We start from the raw sequence: 19,663 nt of genomic DNA, 5'->3' as shown, positions 1-19,663 counted from the left end.
TGGGTCTTGTGGCCTTTAAAAGAAATGGGTCTTTTGAATCCAACCAGATCCAATAAGCAGGATTAAAATTAAGGGTGAGACTTGGGTCGGATTGGTTCTGCTATTAATTTGTTAAAATTTCAATGGATGCGAACCCCAACCTGAGACTGTAAATGAAATTCTTTCAGTCCTAATTAAAATGGGTCAGTTCTCGGCCTGTTATTATATATCAGGACCACCAGGCATTTATATTCTCTCAGCTTATTTCTAATTGGGTAATACTATATCATATGGACCCAAATTGAAGTCGATGACAGGTTTGATTTAACTTAATTGGATTTGGACCCAGGCCCAACTAACCGGGTCCTTATACAATGGATAGCTGGTATCCAATAACACACACCCCTGGCCCCGGGAAGTTCAACCTTGTCCAACTCTGGACAAGACGTCTTTGTCCAATTCTTGGTATCTTTTCAGACAAGAAAATGGCAGAAATGGAAGGCGGTTTGCTGTCATAGTGTAGGGTCCACTTAAACACTCCTCCGACAGGTTATCCTGACCCGCCATCCGAGGATTACACACAGTGAGTGAGTGAATCCTGACAGATACCATTAACTAAATTTGCGGTTAAATGAAAGCGAACCTTCCATTGACGCTGCCGTTAATGGTGGTTATTGGCCGTTGAATCCTCGGTGAATATTGAGTTTGATCATATTTGATACGTCTGCATGTGATCCGACGGTCAGGAAAGGAAAGGATTCTTTTCTTTGACACTATAAATTCAAAATTAACGGCCCAAAAACATGATACCGGAAAAAAACTTATGACTGCAAGGGTGGAACAAGTGTGGAAATGTTTCAAAGGCACATCTGCAAGGGGACATGAGGACAGTGTGATAAAAAGTTGTGTGGACGAAATGCGATTTGATCGATTAAGTGGGTTTTCACCAAAATTAATAGGCGTCTATTTGACATTGTTATAGTTGTTCTATAAATCGGCGCCACATTAGTGCTACAGTGCTTTAGGAAATGGGCTTTTGTTTGGACCGGAAAAATGGTATTTTAAGTCGCACCTTAAAAATCAGAAAGGTATGGCTTGGAGTAATATCAAAGTTGGTGTTTCTTAAAGATGCAGCTCACTGCTGCCAACAGGGATGTGAGGTGGCAGTGATGTGGCACTGGATAATGGGTATTAGTGCTAAAAACGTTTTTTGGAGCATTGGTATCAAATAGAAAAAGTTGTTACTCCAAAAAGCATTATACCTAACAATAACGATTCTAAACAAAAAGAAAGACACTATTTTCTTAAAAAACAATACTTCCAACCCACACATCAGCAACACTGTGTGTTGGAAGAATGTGGTCACTGTAACTTTGGAGGAGAAGCTCTGAGGCGCGTCTGAAGACATTGTTTTTAGAACGTTATTTGCCCCACTCAGTTTCACTGAGTTTGCTATTGGATTACAGGCAAATCCGTTCCCAGGATACAATAGAGCCTTGGGCGAGAAACTGCAACCAGCAAAATTGAAGAATCTCCGAAGAAACCTTCTATGAGACTGTAGCAGACCGGACTGAGAGAGAGAGAGAGAGAGAGAGTGAATTTTGAAAAATGTGTGTTTTTGGAGTCTGATTCATGCTCTTTAAATAGTTTATGAAGAGGTATGAAGAAAAGGTAGGTGCTGGTTCAGAAAAGGCACTTTGAACAGTCACAATTTCAAACATTGTGATTGTTTAAAATGTAGTTAACAGTTAATGACTATTAACTTTGAATTGTGCCTCTTGATCACACCCAATCGAATTGTGACCGTTGATCCCATCAACGGTGATCAACGGTCAACATCGCACCAAAACCAAAGCCGCCCTTCACGAGCCACGCAGGTGCGAGCAGAGTGCGCTTCTAAAGCGCCTCATTGCACCGCACACACACGTGCGCGGTATCGAACTCCCATACTCTCCTCTATTAATTCTAAGGAGTGTAAATCAACTCATATTAAAATAGTGAAAACAAATCTTATAATTTTCCAATGTGGGACAAGTTCAAAACTGGGTTTTGCAAGAGAAAAGCTAATTTTTCAATCAAGTGTATAGGTACAATTTCTCATATAATTGACCAATCAAACCCATTGGATTTAATCTCTTATGAGATTAAAATCCAATGTTGTGTATTTACAGCATCGATACCAAATATATACTAAATTTTTTTTAAGACAAATTCATTCATCAGGCAATAGATGACCATTTCTTCTTCTTCTAGGACATATAATTGCTCAGTCGATGTTTGTTCATCTCTTTTGAAGGGATATTTATTTTGTATTACTATTTGTTCTGTGGGCTATAAAGCTTAGGAGCATTGTCCAGAAAAAAAAAAAAAATACGTGATCATTGTAACACTTGCTTTCTGGACTTAATAACCAACTATTATGGGTGATTCCTTATATATGATTCCAAATTTGTCTCACTGCTATGATTGCTCTGCAAAATAAGAATCTGAATTAAACCGCTAATACCCCAAGTGTAGGTTTTTTTTTTTTTTTTTTTTTTTTTTTTTTTTATCAGAGTATGGCTGTATTAAACCCCTAATGTTTTCTTATAAAAAAGCTTATTTCAGTTTGCTTGGGTTCTCGTCTATTTCCTCTATTTTATTTGTTTCGTAGTTTCTCTCAATGGGAATGAGCTAAACAACCTATTTTTTAGGAGCCATTCGATAACAAATGGGTGGCTGAACTGAATCACCCAAATAAATCTGATTCATGCACCTGCAGTTATCTATTTGCTTTGGGAATACACTATGAATCTCAGATTTGTGTTTTATACTTTTATTTTCTTTAGTTGTACTCATGGTTTTTCTATTTTCTTTAGTTGTACTCATGGTTTTCAAAATCAGACTGGATCGGACAGTTGGACCGGAAAAATTGGGAATCAGTCAGGTGACCACTTCCGTTTTCCCCAAAACTGAATTTTTTCCCAAAATCATTGATTTTTGTCAGTAAACCATTGAACCGAACGATTAACCGTTCGAATCGTTAAAACGGTTTTGAGTATTTTTTATTTTTCTGATTTTTTTGATTTTTTTGATTTTTTTGTTAGAACAGTCTGAGCATTCGGTTCAAACGGCAGACCATTTGACCCGGTAACCGGACCCCTAATCGGTTCGGTCACCGGGTCAATTTTAAAAACCACGATTGTACCATAAATTAAACTTCTTGCATGGTAGTACTATCATATACCAAATATCTTTGCATAGGCTTACAGCCCACAAATTAAGCTTTTACAGTCAACTATTTGTTCCGGGAATACACTATGAATCTCATATATGTTTTATAATTTTATTTTTTTAGTTGTTTCAAGATTACCATAAATTAAGCTTCTTGCATGGTAGCACTATCATATACCAAATACATTTGCATTGGCTTACAAATTGGACCACAAACTACACAATTACAATTGAGAACATGAACTTTCATGACATACTTTCACATTTTCCTTATATGATTGAGTTGATATTTGAGTTCTTAGAGAATGAGTTGCTTTTGTCCTTATATTTTCTTTCTAGTATATGGAATTGATTGTTTTTTGAATTTTATTTTGTAGAGCTTTTTGTGTTCCACTATATGTTATTCACCATGACTGCGATGGCAATGAAGATACCAAATTAGAACCACAGAAACACCCACGGCGACACACAAGTTGACAAAGATACATGACGAGTTCGTAACTCGTCACAGACCTACGATGAACTCAAAGCCACCACGGACCGGCAATGGATGAAAACACCACCAACCAAAGTCACTTGTAACACGACATCCAGTAGGATAAAGTAAGACACGTCAAACTAGTCCTGATGTCACTTACGCAACGTCAATACAGGAGACCCGCAAAGGGAAATAGTATATATGTACTATGAGAATTCTCAAATGAAAGAAAACTTCATCCTATAAAGATCTCATGAGACACATGGTGAACCCCTAGCAGTGCCCCCTAACAATCGACACTGAATTGAAAATCTCCTTTCTAAATAAGAGTCAAATCCTTTTTGGCTCCTTCCCTTCAAGGTCTCGATATCTCCCCTTATAAAATGGGGTGTGAATCATAACAAATGCACAATCCTATCGATAGAAGTTCGTAGCCTACTCTTACTCCCAACCTTCCTTCGTCCTTGGAGACCACCACACTTACCATTACCACACCACCTACACCAACTCTTTATCAGTAAGAATACTCCTTAATGTATCCTAAGAAAACAATCTTCTCCTTTCCCCTTTCTTAAATGATCTAACCCACCACCACATTCTCTCTCCCTCTCCCTTTCTCTACATAAAGACTTTCATAGTTGGGTTTATATTTGTGCTGATAAGACCAGCTTTTAATTGTAATGGTTTTGGAATTTTCAATTTGCAAACTTTTAATTTTTATATAGTTGTTAATTTTTCATGCTTTTAAGTATAATGTTGCAAACCTTGCAACATGAGCACATCATCCTGGGTAACTACTTTTCCTATGTATTAACTTCTTGATTTTTCTTTTTTTCCCTTATTTTTATTTTGTTTTTGTGTTGCGCAATTTCTAAATGAATCTCTTTTGCAGGTCTTGGTGCTTCAGAGTTCAGATTTCTTAGTGTTGCCTTCCTTTTTACATCAAAAGTCCTTTTCGAGGAAGATGATGAGGCCAAATTTGATGTTTTCTTTGGATTAGCAATTCGAAGGAGCTTCATTACATTTGCACTGTTTTATTTGCTATTTTGGCTGTGTTTGGTTGCAGTGCAGTTTTATTTGCAAATGAAAAGAATGTAAATTATGATTTAATTTTATTTTGAATTTCACTTTATTCTGTTTGAGATCTTATTTTACTTTATTTGTATTGCAATAAAAAAAAATTAGATAAATTTTGAAATAAAAATAAATCATAGTTTACACCAAAATCATTTGCACTACCATGATTTTGCACTGATGCAAAACCAAATAAATTCCCATTACAACCAAACACAGCATTTGCGTTTGACATTTTAAATAGGTTCAAACCGATATCATTCACAACCCTACAACTTGCAGAGCATTTCGGCTATGCAATCAATGCGTCATAAGGCAATAATGAACCATCTTCCCAGCTGAGTAGCAACTTATTGCTCACTTGCAACCATCCAAATACGCATGGGCCTAAACATTGTATAACAATCCGTTCCAAAATCCATTCAAGATAAACAGGGAAATCCATTTTGAATTAGAAAACACTCGCCTTTAACCATAATGTACTTCATTGTTTTGTTACAGAGACTCCTACATACTCCTGAAATCCAGAATAAGACGACCAGCCGAAGCTCACTTAGGCACTGGCGGAAGTAATTTTTTCTTCTGACAAAAATGGAATTGGCTTGGTTGGGGCAGGCAGGCACCCTAGAGACTGGCTCACCCAAGTCCAAGCATTTGCGACATGTCGATCTTGAAGGAGAGATTGTAGAATCTGACAATGATGGGAGATCAAAGAGACAACCAGGAGCTCTGAAATTATAATTTACCTTTATACCTAAAATTCATGCATTCTCTAGAAGCCAAAGCCATTAAGAGAGCTTATAACCATATATGCGAACACAACAACGAAGCGAAAGCATTACCTGTTCAATCGAAGAGATCCCTTGTTGTCTAGTAAAAGCCAGAAAAGATTTTCCTCCGCCTATACCCGCCATACCCATAAATTGACACAAAAATGAGGCACCGAGGCCTAACATAATCCGACGAGGTGCTCTGTTTTCCGCCGCTCAACCTTTTTAGTTTCACTAAAAGATGAAAAGCATCGACACAACACGTAAAAGCAGAGGAAGAGGCACCTGCCAGAAATGGTACTCCGTGTTGCAGCGTGTAAGCAAGACGAAGGGCCAATATGATAATATGAGAGTGAACTCATCGAATCGGATGTCGATCTTGAAGGAGAGATTGTAGAAACTGACAGTGATCCTCCGCAAAGGGTGGATCCCAAATAAATCAACATTTTGAACATGTTATAGATGGGAGACCCATCTATTGAGGTCTCCGAAGAGAACCGTGATGCTTCTAAGCAGCCAAGGCACATGCAATGAAAGTAATTTTAGAGGGTACGTTTTTACTTAAACATCTATGAAATTCTTTTATTTGTTTAAAGAAAAAGAGTAAATGGTCTAAAAAACATCAATAACGGTAATCTTAGTATTTTCTAATTATTTAATCCACACATGGTGTCACGTGATGGCATTGGCTGACGATCCGTTAATGGGAGGTACCATATTGTCACGTTTTGAAAGTTCGAGTACTGGATTATTGCATTTTAAAGTTCAAGGAACAAATTGTTATTGGTATGTTCTTTGTAAAGCTGTTGGGGAAACCGATTTTCATCTTCTAGTGTCTTACCAATTTGTAAAGTCTATTTGGGAGTGGACTTCCTCTTTTTCTGAGTGTACTTGGATTCCTCCATCAAATTTGCAAGGCCTTTTTTATCCTTCTTTTTTTAGGTGGCGTATGGAAAGGATTGAGGGCAGCAGTATGCTGGCCTTTATGGAAAGAAAGAAACTCTAGGATTTTCTCTAATGTAGAGTGATGAAGGGAAATTTGGCCCAACCTCGCCATCACTCGACGCGTGGTAAAAGCGAACAGTTCGGGGCAACAGAGCGCCCAAAACACAAGCACCAAAAGAAAAAGGAGCACGAGCTCCCTACTAGGAGTCCGAGCTCCCTACTAAGAACCCGAGCTCCCTGCTAGGAGCCCAAGCTCGCTACTAAGGACCCGAGCTCCCTACAAGGAGCCCGAGCTCTCTCCTGGGCCATAAACCTCACAAGGCCGTGACCCGAGTTGGCCCATGGAAGCTCGAAGCACTCCCCAAACCGAACTCAAGACTTTGTCCCCCCCGTTACTCCGGCACTTCGCCTCCGAAATGCCAGACTAACCAAGCGTACCATACCTGACACCAAGGATGTTCGTTTCCAAGGGCGACTGATTTGGGATCTGACGCTTGACAGCCGCACTTCAAACGCCTCCTGCCACCGCCACCTGCCACCGTCGTCACCAGCCGCAGAAACGGCTCCAACAAAAGGAGCAGTGGCAGTTCTACCCGGCCAGAAGGGATGACATCCAAACTGGCAGGAGCTCAGAGATAGTCAGGCCCGATCTGACAAAAGCTTGGAAGTGAGTGCGCAAGGTGGTTATAAAAGGCTCCTACCCCCCAAGAACAAGGTATGCAAACTTTGCGCTATTTGGTTTATCTTGCCTTTGAAGGATTCTAACTTGAGCTTCGGAGCCTCTACACTGGGTTCTCCCCGGAGCTTCTTCATCTCCCCCGTTTCAGGTCCCCAGTTACTCAATTCAGAGGCAAGGTCGTTGACAGCTAAGACTGGCCGGATCGCGCATCATCAATTGGCGTTGTCTGTGGGAGCACGCTTCAAAAAGCCTCCCTCCAAACTCTCATACCCCCTTTTTTCTTCTTCAAAAAACCCAACGCTCATGGCCTCTTCCAGCAACGCCGGATGCGGCACAGAGACAAACACCACCAGGGAACAGCTTCAAGTTCCCATGGTGTGCGTTGGACAGTTCACCATCCCCCTTTCGGTGGATGGAATCCCCAGTTTAAGTGCGCCACAAGCAGTGGCGCCCATAAACATCCCTGCCACAAGCATCCCCTTTCCTCCCCCTATTGAGACAACCTTTACTGAACCGACTGCCGTCCCCCTGGCAGCCAGCCAAAACCGGTTGGACGACCTGATGCAGTGCATGCGGGCAATGCAAGCCCAAATGCAACAGTTTCAGCAACACCAGCTTCACCAGCACCAGGTGTTGCACAACATCTCCCAGTATCACTATCAACAGCAGTTCCCCCAACTGCCACTAAACCAACCACTACTTCCACCTCGCCACCCTGCTCCGAGGCCGGCCAAGGCCTCCCCGCAGGATGGATGCCCCCACCAAGGCAAGGCCTCTAGGCCCCAAAACCCCCCTAATAGCCAGGCCTCTTCCCCAGGCCGAAGAGAGAAAAAAGTCATCCCCGCCTCGTAGCTCGCAGGCGGGTCGGGCACCTCGCCCGCGAGATCGGCACCTCGGCGCTCCAAGCCCGAGTTCCCACTCGCGGGAAACCGATTCAGCGCACTGGCAGCAACGGACTACCAGCATTTCGGGCCCATCGAGCTCGGCAGCACGGAGGCCAGCAGTGCGGGTACAAGGCCCACTCAACATCGAAGGCGCCGGCAAAGTCGCCGAACCGCCACCCGTGTCCTGTCAGAGCTCAGAGGCAAAGAGACGAGCTCGGACGAGGCAGGAGTCACCCCGATTCTCTCAGTTCCCTCCCCCCTCGCCTCAGAACTCCTGGCGGTCCCCTTGCCCAGAGATTTCAACCTCCCGCCTCTGGACAAGTATGACGGGTCCTTCGACCCCAACGACCACGTTGACGCTTTCCAGTCCCAAATGCACCTTGCCAGGGCCAGCGAATCATGCATGTGCGTGGCCTTCACCACCACCCTCCGGGGGGTAGCCCGCACTTGGTACAGGAACCTGGCCCCCGGGTCGATAAAGTGTTTGGCTCAGTTCGTGCAGGTCTTCACCGCACACTTTGTCACCAGCAAGCGGTGCCCAGAGCAGAGGAAAGCATCTTCGGAGTAGTCCAAAGGGAAGGAGAATCCATACGGGGCTACATCAAGCGATTCAACGAAGCATGCTTGCAGATACCGCGGTTAGACCCCGCGGTATAGCTCGCGGCGGCAAAAAGAGGGGTAACGCACAAAGAATTCAAATGGCACATGGTAGCTAACCAGCCCGCAACCGTGGCCGAATTCCTCAAGCTCGCGGACAAGTTCATGAGGACAGAGGAAGAAATCAACCAACGAACCGAGGGCGGAAACGAGAAAAGAAAGAGGGAAGGCGAGCCGCCCTCTGACCCAGTCGACCGGAAAAACCCGGCCCGAGAGACGAAGCCGAACCAGTCATTCCGAGCTCCCCTAGCAGTTCGGACGGATTACACGCCACTGAACACAAGGCGGACCGAGATCTTAATGACGATCAAGGACGCCCATACGTGAAGTGGCCACCCCGCCTAAAGAGAAATCCGAACGAAAGAAATAAGAATTTGTATTGTAGTTTCCATAGAGATCATGGTCACAGTACCGAGCAGTGCAATAATCTACAGGACGAGATAGAGGGGCACATCCGTCGCGGATACTTGAGAAACTTTGTCCAGCACAACAATAATAAGAATAAGGCATATCGGCCAGGGGAGCACGAAAAGGATGCCCCCGAATCTAGCAGCAGGCCTACCGAACCATTACAGCAACAACCTCCAGTGGAGAGGCCAGTTTGGGGAACCATCCATGTAATTGTGGGAGGTTCGGTGGTAGCAGGGTGTACCTCGGCAGCAGCTTGGACTTCAGTTCGCGAAGCGGCCCTTGAGGAGCGGAACCCTCCAAAGAGACCAAAGACCGAAGAACCAATCTTCTTCACGGAGGACGACGCACGAGGAGTCCGCTACCCCCACGATGACGCGCTTGTCATTAAACTAAGGATCAGCGACTTCGAGGTCAAATGCGTACTCGTAGATTCGGGTAGCTCGGCAGACATCCTCTTTAAATCAGCGTTTGACCAGCTACAGCTACGGAGGAGCGAACTAAAGCCCGCGAACACTCCCCTGGTGGGTTTCAGCGGAGAGGAAGTCAGGCCCCTCGGGAAAATAACAGTACCTGTGGAAGTCGGCACATGGCCTTGCGCGGTCCGGCTCAACCATGACTTCATGGTGGTCGCGACCCCCTCCCCATACAATGCCATAATAGGACGGCCGATCACGCATATCCTACGGGCGGTGGTCTCCACCTACTATTTGGCCATGAAGTTCCCTACGGACTTCGGTGTGGGGGTAGTGCGGGGCGACCAACTCGAGTCCCGCAAGTGTTATGTTGCCGCCCTGAAGGGAAAAACCAAGGCAGCCGGCGACCTCGATCTGGAACGGCCTGCGGAGCAAGGCGAGGAACGAGCTTCGCCCACAGAAGAAACAGTCACAATCCCGACTTCCCCTACGGACCCAACTCGCACACTCCAGATTGGTGCTTCCATCGAAGAACCCCTACGGACCGAACTGGTGAGTTTTTTTTATTTCAAAATTTAGATATTTTTGCATGGTCCGCGGCCGATATGCCCGGTATTGACCCTGGCCATATAACCCACAAACTCAACACTGACCCTATAGTCAGACCCGTTAGACAGAAGAAACGCAACTTAGCCCCAGAGCGCTGGAGGGCGGTCGACGAGGAGGTCGAGAAGCTCCTCGCAGCAGACTTCGTAAGGGAGGTCCATTACCCGAGCTGGATGGCCAACCCTGTGCTGGTAAAAAAGGCGAACGGCAAGTGGCGCATGTGCGTCGACTACACCGACCTGAACTGAGCTTGCCCAAAAGATTGCTTCCCCCTCCCCAGAATTGACCGCCTAGTGGACGTGACCTCGGGACATGAGTTGCTAAGCTTCCTGGACGCCTACTCAGGCTACAACCAAATCCGGATGGACCAGTCCGATGAGAAAAAAACCAGCTTCATAACCGAGTTCGGGCTGTACTGTTACAAAGACTTGTAAATAGGCTGTTTCGACCCCTGATTGGCACCAAGATAGAGTGCCATGTAGACGACACGGTCGTCAAGACACAGTTTTCACAAGAATTAATACAAGACTTAGATTCTGTCTTCCAAATCCTGCGTCAGTTTAGCATGAAATTGAACCCCAACAAATGTGTCTTTGGCGTCACCTCGGGCAAATTCCTAGGCTACATTGTCAATCGGCACGGTATTGAGGCCAACCCGGACAAGATAAAAGCCATCCTAGATATGAGACCACCTCGGAAAGTAAAAGAAATTCAGAGGCTAAATGGCCGCGTAGCCGCTCTAAGCCGCTTCATGTCCAAGTCAGCAGACCGCTGCCTACCTTTCTTCAAAGCAATCAAAGGCAAAGGGTTCGAATGGACCCAAGACTGCCAGCTCGCATTTGACGAGCTAAAAGGTTATCTCGCCAGTGTGCCAACCTTAGTTCGGCCCGAGGAGGGCGAGGTCTTAGAACTGTACCTCTTGGTAAGCGACGAGGTGGTCAGTTCGGTACTAATAAAGGAAACAGACCGGGTCCAGCGACCCATATATTATGTTAGTAAAATTTTGCAGGGAGCAGAGACATGGTACCCGCAGATAGAAAAGCTAGCATATGCACTGGTGATAGCAGCTCGGAAACTCCGCCCGCACTTCCAGGCTCACACCGTCATCGTCCTGACCGACAAAACTCTGAGACAAGTTTTACTCAAACCCGAGGTTTCCGGTCGACTGACGAAGTGGGCCATCGAACTCAGCGAGTACGATCTCCAGTACAAGCCGAGAACTGCCATTAAGGCCCAAGCCTTGGCAGATTTTATCGCAGAATGCACGTTTAGCCCCGAAGCCCCTGAGCCGGTCGAGCCCGAGGTCCCCAGTTCGGGCAAGCTTGGAGCTCCCAAGCCAATCGAGTCCGAACCCCGTGGAGTAGCAGCCAGCGTAGCATCTCTCCTGGTTAGACCATACGCGAACTGGGATGAGGAGCCCGGGATCCTTCACGTAGATGGCTCCTCGAACCAGCAAGGCAGCGGGGCTGGAATAGTGTTACGCGGCCCGAGCGGGACAAGGTTGGAATACGCACTATGGTTTAAGTTCGCGGCGTCCAACAACGAGGCAGAGTACGAGGCACTGATAGCCGGGCTGAACCTAACACACAAGGTTGGAGCAACGCACGTAGTTATCTGTAGTGATTCCCAACTCGTGGTCAACCAGGTTACGGGCGAATATATAGCACGCGAGCTCACTATGATTGCATACTTGGCAAAAGTAAAGGAGGCTCTGCTCAACTTCCAGTCACACTTCATCAGGCAAATCCCGAGGTCAGAGAACACTGAGGCCGACGCCCAGTCCCGGTTAGCCAGCACGAGTCACAACGCCATGAGAACCGTGTACATGGAGGACTTACCTCGGCCCAGCATTCTCGGTGGGGCAGGAGAGGTCGCTCCTGTCACTGAAGCAGAACCAAGCTGGATCGACCCACTCGCGAGCTTCCTACTAGACGGAACCCTCCCCGCAGATCGCAACACAGCCAAGAGGGTGCAGTGCCAGACAGCCAAATACGTCATGATAGACGAACGGTTGTACCGACGATCCTACACGCTCCCCTACCTACGGTGCTTGCGCCCAGCCGAAGCTGAGCTGGTACTCCGCGACACTCATGAAGGCTTGTGCGACGGACACCTGGGGGCAGAGCCCTCGCCCAAAAAGCACTACGACAAGGATACTACTGGCCAACGATGAAGACAGAGGCCATCGAGCTCGTCAGAAAATGCGACAAGTGTCAGAAGCATGCCAATATCCACCATCAGCCCGCTGCCGACCTCAAATACCTCTCCAGTCCATGGCCCTTCGCCCAATGGGGCATCGACCTTCTGGGGCCATTCCCACCAGCGACAGGCGGGAGAAACTTTCTAGTGGTGGCAGTAGATTACTTCACAAAGTGGATAGAAGCTTAACCTCTAGCAATAGTTACAGCACGAAACGTACAGAACTTCTTTTGGAATAACATAGTATGTCGCTTCAGGCTACCTCAGGTACTGATCTCCGACAACGGCAAACAGTTCGAGAATATCAAGTTCCAAGAATGGTGCCAAAGTATGGGAATTAGTTAGAACTTCACATCGGTCAAACACCCGCAGGGAAATGGCCAAACAGAAGTAATGAACAGAGCCATCCTCCGCAGACTGAAAGCACGACTAGACCGAGCCAAAGGGTTATGGGCAGACGAACTACCAAGTGTTCTATGGGCTCACCAAACCACGGAAAAAACCGCCACAGGATAGACCCCCTTTAACCTCACCTACGGCACCGAGGCGGTGATCCCGGCGGAAATCGAAGTACCTACGCTACGACTAGAAGCATACGACCAACAGACAAACGAAGGCGAGTTACGCACCAACCTCAACCTACTGGACGAGGTGAGAGACCTCGCGCACATCCGAACTGCGGCCTACCAGCAAAAAGTAGCTCGGTACTATAATGCCAGAGTAAAGAAGATGAACTTCCGCATCGGCGACCTGGTTCTCCGTAAGGTCATGGTGCCCGAACCCGGCATAGGGAAACTTGGACCAAATTGGGAAGGACCCTATAGAGTAAAGAAAGCAATCGGGGGGGCATACGAGCTTGAAACCCTAGAGGGAAAACGAGTACCCCGAGCATGGAACATTGTCAACCTAAGGCGATACTACCTATAGACCGCCAAGTACCCCGAAGCCGAGGTAGAAAACGAACTAGTAGAGGACCAAAATAGTCAGTTCGGCAAAAAACACAACTCAAAGACAGGACAACCAACACTTGAGCAAAAAGGCCATTTCATTTCAGATAATGAGGTGTACAAAAAAAAAATGATGAGCCATTTCATTTTTTACAAGTCTGGGGCTACTTCTTCGTTATCAGAAGCCACTTCGACGATACCCGAAGGCCCTGCCTCCCCCTTGCAGTCCGGTTCACCATCCGCAACGTTGGCCATCTCCTGAGTAATACGTGAAGTGGATATGGCGCGGATGTCGAGCTCGGGGTACGTATTCCGGATCATCCACCGGCTTAGCTTGAAACCCCTCCTGTAGGAGTCCACCATCAAATCATCGAAGTCCGGCGAAGCAATATAATCACTAACAGCTTTCTTCTTCGCATCTTCGATGCCTTGAGAGAAGATCTGAGTCCTCTCCCTGATATCCTCCTGAAGACACTCGACCTGATGCTGTAGGTCAGGCTTCAATTCCGCCATATGTTTCACAACCACTCCCATAGCCTCAGCATCTTTCTGAGACCTCGCCTGCCTAGACCGCGCGAGACGAGCAGCCTCCTCAGCAGCACGAGCAGCCTCCTCGGCAGCTCGCGCCTGCATCGAGCTCCTCTCCACTTGGTTCGCCAAGGCGTGAATAGAAGAGTTCACCTATCGAAAGGAAACAAGTGATCAGAGGAACGAATAGAAGAATAAAAGCCGAAGAACTCTAAAAAAGGGAGATCACTTACCACCATGGCATGGGTAACGGCACGGCAGGCCACTTGGTGCAGAGGAAGATCGGTCCACGCCACGACTTCCTCGGGGAAAATGGCCTCCTTACTCCTCTGAAGAGTGTGAGTAGGCGACAGCACACTCCTAAAGTCCCCCGGGGCCCCCGAGCCTGATGGCCCAGCTCGCGTTTGGGCAGACCCGGAGTAGGCGGGAGCCCCCGTGTGAGTAGTTTTGGCATAAGGAGCCCCCGCCGGCTCCTGCATAGGAGGATCCATCTCGGGCTCCATAGGCTGATCCTCCGCCGAATAGTCCGGCACCTCGGGCTCCACACCTTGGGGTAGCTCGGCGCGAGTTCGCTTAGCCACCCGTTTTCTCCTCTTCATGCCCTGGAACAAGTGCCCACCTCGGGTCCCTTGAGAGTACATCGCACCTGCGAAAAGGAGTTCGGCATCAGTAAAACAAGCAAAAGAAGAGCAAGACTGGATCGCTAGGAGAAGAACCTACCTGAACTCAGGCCAGCAGCAATAAGCTTGGCATCCATCAAATACTGTTGACACTTTAGCCCAAGCCGCGCCCATTGACGGAGGCCCTTCACCATCTCTTTGTCAAGTGTGACGCCAGAGTCGGGAGCGGCCATCCCCCAGCCGGTCTGAAACGACCACCCCAGCGCACTTCGCACCTCGAAATAGTCCCGCTTCCACGCCGGGACCTTTAGGGAGTTCGTGTAAGAGCTTGAAGCCAGGGCGAGGAGACAGGTAGTATGCCCGCCTACGCCCAGGAAGGGGACCCGCTTGCTTTTTAAGCATTAAAATAGAAGAAAAAATCTCCAAGTCCAAAGAAAAGTTCTCCTCGTAGAATAGGGAGATCATCCCCGCTAAATTCCTAATGGAGTTCGGGTGAAGCTAGCCGACCGTCACACCGAAGTGGTTCAGGACCTCGACAAGAAGAGGATGGAAAGGCAGTCGCAGCCCCGCAGCGAGCTGCTCTCGGAATATCACGATTTCATCAGGACCGTGTTCCCAAGGTAAGCTACCCGTAGGGATAAAGTAGGCGAACTCCCCGGGCAAGTTATAGTAGTTTATGAGGGATTGGAGTCCCTCAGGCGTCATGGTCGAAGGTCCGAACTGGTCTGGAGCCCGACCCCGACGAGAGGTGGATGCAAAACTACCCGAGGCCCCTCGACCTATGGGTTCAACCTCTTCCTCAAGATCTACATCAGGCTCACTAGAACTACCGGGGGATGCAAAATGATTCGTAGAACCTGCATCAGACCCGCTTGGACTGTCTGAGCCATCCGAGCTAGACATCAGGGGGTAGAAGACGGGTTCCAGGAAAAGAACTCACCCGGGAAGAAGACTGGAGTAGACCACGAAAGCCCGAACAAGAGGAACCTGGGACGCGAGCTGAAGAGCCTGGACGCGAACTGAAACTTAGATGCGAGCTCGAGAGGTAGAGTAGTGGCGACTAGGGTCCCCCCCCCACTATTTATATCAATAGCAACCGGAAAACGATGATCCAGATCGAAGCCGATCCAACGGCCCACAATCGCGCTGACTGCACATCCTCCGAAGCCGAGACGTGACCAGCGCACGCCTTTTCGAAACTGACAGGGTGTCAGTGCACGTCTCCCCATAGTAAAAGCGGCTGTAGCACGATTCCCGAAATTTGAGAAAACGGCTACCGTCACGTCTCCCAAACGCGCGCCTTTTTGAAAAATCAAACCAAAGTGCACGCCACCAGTTGAATAAAATTCAAATTATGGGCCAAAATCCTCCTGCCTTAGGAACTCCCCGCCCCAAGACCCTTGGCGCAGGGAGTGGGGCGCAATTGATAAAGGGAAATTTGGCCCGACCTCGCCATCACTCGACGCGTAGCAAAAGCGAACAGCTCGGGGCAACAGAGCGCCCAAAACACAAGCACCAAAAGAAAAAGGAGCACGAGCTCCCTACTAGGAGCCCGAGCTCCCTGCTAGGAGCCCGAGCTCGCTACTAAGGACCCGAGCTCCCTACAAGGAGCCCGGGCTCTCTCCTGGGCCATAAACCTCACAAGGCCGTGACCCGAGCTGGCCCATGGAAGCTCGGAGCACTCCCCAAACCGAACTCAAGACTTTGTCCCCCCCGTTACTCCGGCACTTCGCCTCCAAAATGCCAGACTAACCAAGCATACCATACCTGACACCAAGGATGTCCGTTTCCAAGGGCGGCGCACCTGACTGATTTGGGATCTGACGCTTGACAGCTACACTTCAAACGGCCTCCTGCCATCGCCACCTGCCACCGTCGTCACCAGCCACAGAAACGGCTCCGACAAAAGGAGCAGTGACGGTTCTGCCCGGCCAGAAGGGATGACATCCAAACTGGCAGGAGCTCGGAGATAGTCAGGCCCGATCTGACAAAAGCCTGGAAGTGAGTGCACGAGGTGGTTATAAAAGGCTCCCTACCCCCCAAGAACAAGGTATGCAAACTTTGCGCTATCTAGTTTATCTTGCCTTTGAAGGATTCTAACTTGAGCTTCGGAGCCTCTACACCGGGTTCTCCCCGGAGCTTCTTCATCTCCCCCGTTTTAGGTCCCCAGTTACTCAATTTAGAGGCAAGGTCATTGACAGCTAAGACCGGCCAGATCGCGCATCATCATAGAGAGAGGTGCTAATCGAAAAGTTGAGGACCTTGATCCACATAAGGGTTGTTTAGTGGATGAAGTCCCTAGAGATATTCACAGATTATCTAGTGGATGACATCGGAAGTGGGGCGAGATTGCAAGTTGTACCCAGACTAAAGCAGAGATGAGTGTGCCTTGGACTCCCCCTCCTACAAGTTTCATAAAACTAAACTTTGATGGAAGTAGCAAAGGGAACCCTAGACAATCAAGGATTGGGGTGCTTTTAGGGATGAGAATGGGGTTGTTTTTGCCATATTCTTAGGCCCAATTGGAGTGGGTGACTCTCTTAGAGTTGAGATCCATGCAGTTATGGAAAGTGTCCAGAAAGTTAGGGAGATGAATATCAGAAAGTTCATAATTGAAGGGGACTTGGAGGTAGTGATAGGGTGGTTGAATAAAGAAGATAGTGGTTTATAGAGTTATAGTAATTTGAAGAGGAAATTTAGATGGCTGGTTCGAGAAATGGAAGTTAAAATCAGTTGGGTAAAAAGATCAACTAATTCTTTTGCTAATGGGTTAGCTAAACAAGGGGTGGACAGGGATTCCATGTTCTGGGCACAAATGTAATTTAATCTTCTTCTTTTCTGTTTTCTCTTTCTCTCTTGTTTCCTCTCTTGGGGCTCAAGATGTTATTGGAAGATAAAAAAGTTTGTCTTCCTCTCTATAATTTTATTGTGATAATTAATAAATTATATTATTGTTCAAAAAAAAAAACAAATTATCACTAGAGGCAAAATACCGGGTACTAACCAGAAATTTTCCCTTTTTTAAATGCATGAATTAATAGTAATGGTGGTTAAGTAATAGCTGATATTATTAGTCTCGTTGTGAGTGAAGCACCCTATCAGTTGCTACTACTATCATAAAGTCTTAGTCTAAGAGAGGAACCAAACTAGAAGGCCTATGAAATCTCACATGATAGAAAAATACCATTGTTATGTACACATGTAGCAAATATCAGAATTGTGCTTAGGAAGACAACTAAGGTGAGTTCTCATGGTATGATACTAATAACATGTCACAACAAGAAACATAGGGGTCTTTGATGGAAGATGCTTAAGATTCTAGATTCTCTTGTGCAACTGAACTACTTCCGATGAGCCAAAAAATTCCCCATTATTACCACACAGAATGGTAATAGGTTTGATTGAGAATTAATCAACTATAGTCAACATCCACATCAAATGATCAAGGTATGCCATACATTAGGCAATAATCTAATGGATAGGATATAGTTCACTATGAAGTTGTCAAAAATCTGTTCAATCGATCCCACATTCCACGAGATGGTATTAGGAGTACAATATGGGTTGGCCCAACCTGAGCCCAGACCCTCCCAATTCAAAATTTTACATAGGATTGGCTTGGGTTTTTGGTCCTTAAACTGGGCTCAGGCTTAACCCTTAAGTAGCTCAAACCCAACCCTAACTAAATATATTTATATCAACATAACTTGGCCTAGGCCCCAACCCAACCCAAGTAAATCAATTTTAGTGGGGGCAAAGCCTGGGTTGATATATTCATATCCACTTTTAGTTTGGGCTGATTGACAAAATTGAGCCCGGCCTAGTCCCCAACCCAACCTGTGCATCAAATATAGTGTGGGCTGAACTTGGGTTGATATATTTATATCAACTTTTAGTCTGGGCTGATTGACCAACTTGAGCTTGGCCTAAAACCTAACCCAACCAAAATGCATCAAGTTTCAGTACTAGCTGAGCTTGGATTGGACAGGTCAGATTTGGCCCAAGCGTGGGTCTTAAGCCTAATTCTTAGAGTTGGGCCTGGGTTAAATTTAAATTTGGCCCTGCCTGCCCTACACCCCTAGCCAATAATGGTGTCTATAAGGAAGTTGACAGAGAGCATATCAGCATCATCACGGAAATCTGGCTTGAATGAGCATAGCCCAGGGTCCGTCCATGCATTCAGATTCACACCATTTCTAACAATCGAAAGGCAGCCAGGAACAGTGGGGCAACAAGAATAAAACTAAACATTTGTTGATGAAAGAAGATTTGGCCCGACCTCGTAACCACTCAACACGTGGCGAAGGCAACAGCTCGGGACAATTACAGAGGCAGCTCCGACAAAGAGAGCAATGGTGGTTCTGCCCCAGCAGAGGTGATGACACCCGAACTGGCAGAAGCGCAGGGGTAATCATACCCGACCTGACAAAAGCATAGGAGTGAGTGCGCGAAGTGGTTATAAAAGGCTCCCTTCCCCCCAAGAAGAAGGTATGTGAACTTTGCGCCATCTGGTTTATTGTCTTGCCTTTGAGGATACTAACTTGAGCTTCGGAGCACTCTCATCGGGTCCCTCCCCGGAGATACTCGCTTTCTTCCCCGTTTCAGGCACCTTCTGCTCCAGCCAGAGGCAAGATCGTTGACAGCTAGGACCGGCCGGATTGCGCACCATCAATTGGTGCCGTCTGTGGGAAACACTTCTAAAAGCCTCCCTCTAAAACTCTCATAACCTCTTTCCAAAAAACCCCAACACTCATGGCTTTTTCCAGCAATGCCAGACGTGGCACAGAGATGAACACCACCGGGGAACAACTTCAAGTCCCCGTGGTGTGCATCCGACAGTTCACCATCCCCCTTCCGGTGGATGGGATCCCCAGCCTGAATGCGCCACGAACAGTGGCGCCCGTAAACCTTCCCGCCATGAACGTCCCCTTTCCTCTCCCTGTCGAAACAACCTTTACTGAACCAACCGCTGTCCCCCTGGAGACCAGCCAGAACCAGTTTGAGGACCTGATGCAATGCATGCGGGCAATGCAAGCCCAAATGCAACAATTCCAGTAGCATCAGCTCCAGCAGCACCAAGTATTGCACCACATCTCTCAGTATCACTATCAGTAGCAGTTCCCCCAACTGCCTCTCAACCAAGCACTGCTTCCACCTCGGCACCCTGCTCCAAAGCCGGTTAAGTCTTCCCCTCAGGGTGGACGCCATCACTGAGGAGAAGCCTCCCAACTTCAGAACCCCTCTAACAGCCAGGCCTCAT

Source organism: Nelumbo nucifera, chromosome 6, assembly GCF_055504915.1.
Source record: "Nelumbo nucifera cultivar China Antique chromosome 6, China Antique-T2T, whole genome shotgun sequence".
Taxonomy (NCBI): Eukaryota; Viridiplantae; Streptophyta; class Magnoliopsida; order Proteales; family Nelumbonaceae; genus Nelumbo; species Nelumbo nucifera.
The sequence above is the reverse complement of the archived record's forward strand: the minus strand, read 5'-3'. Positions refer to the sequence as shown.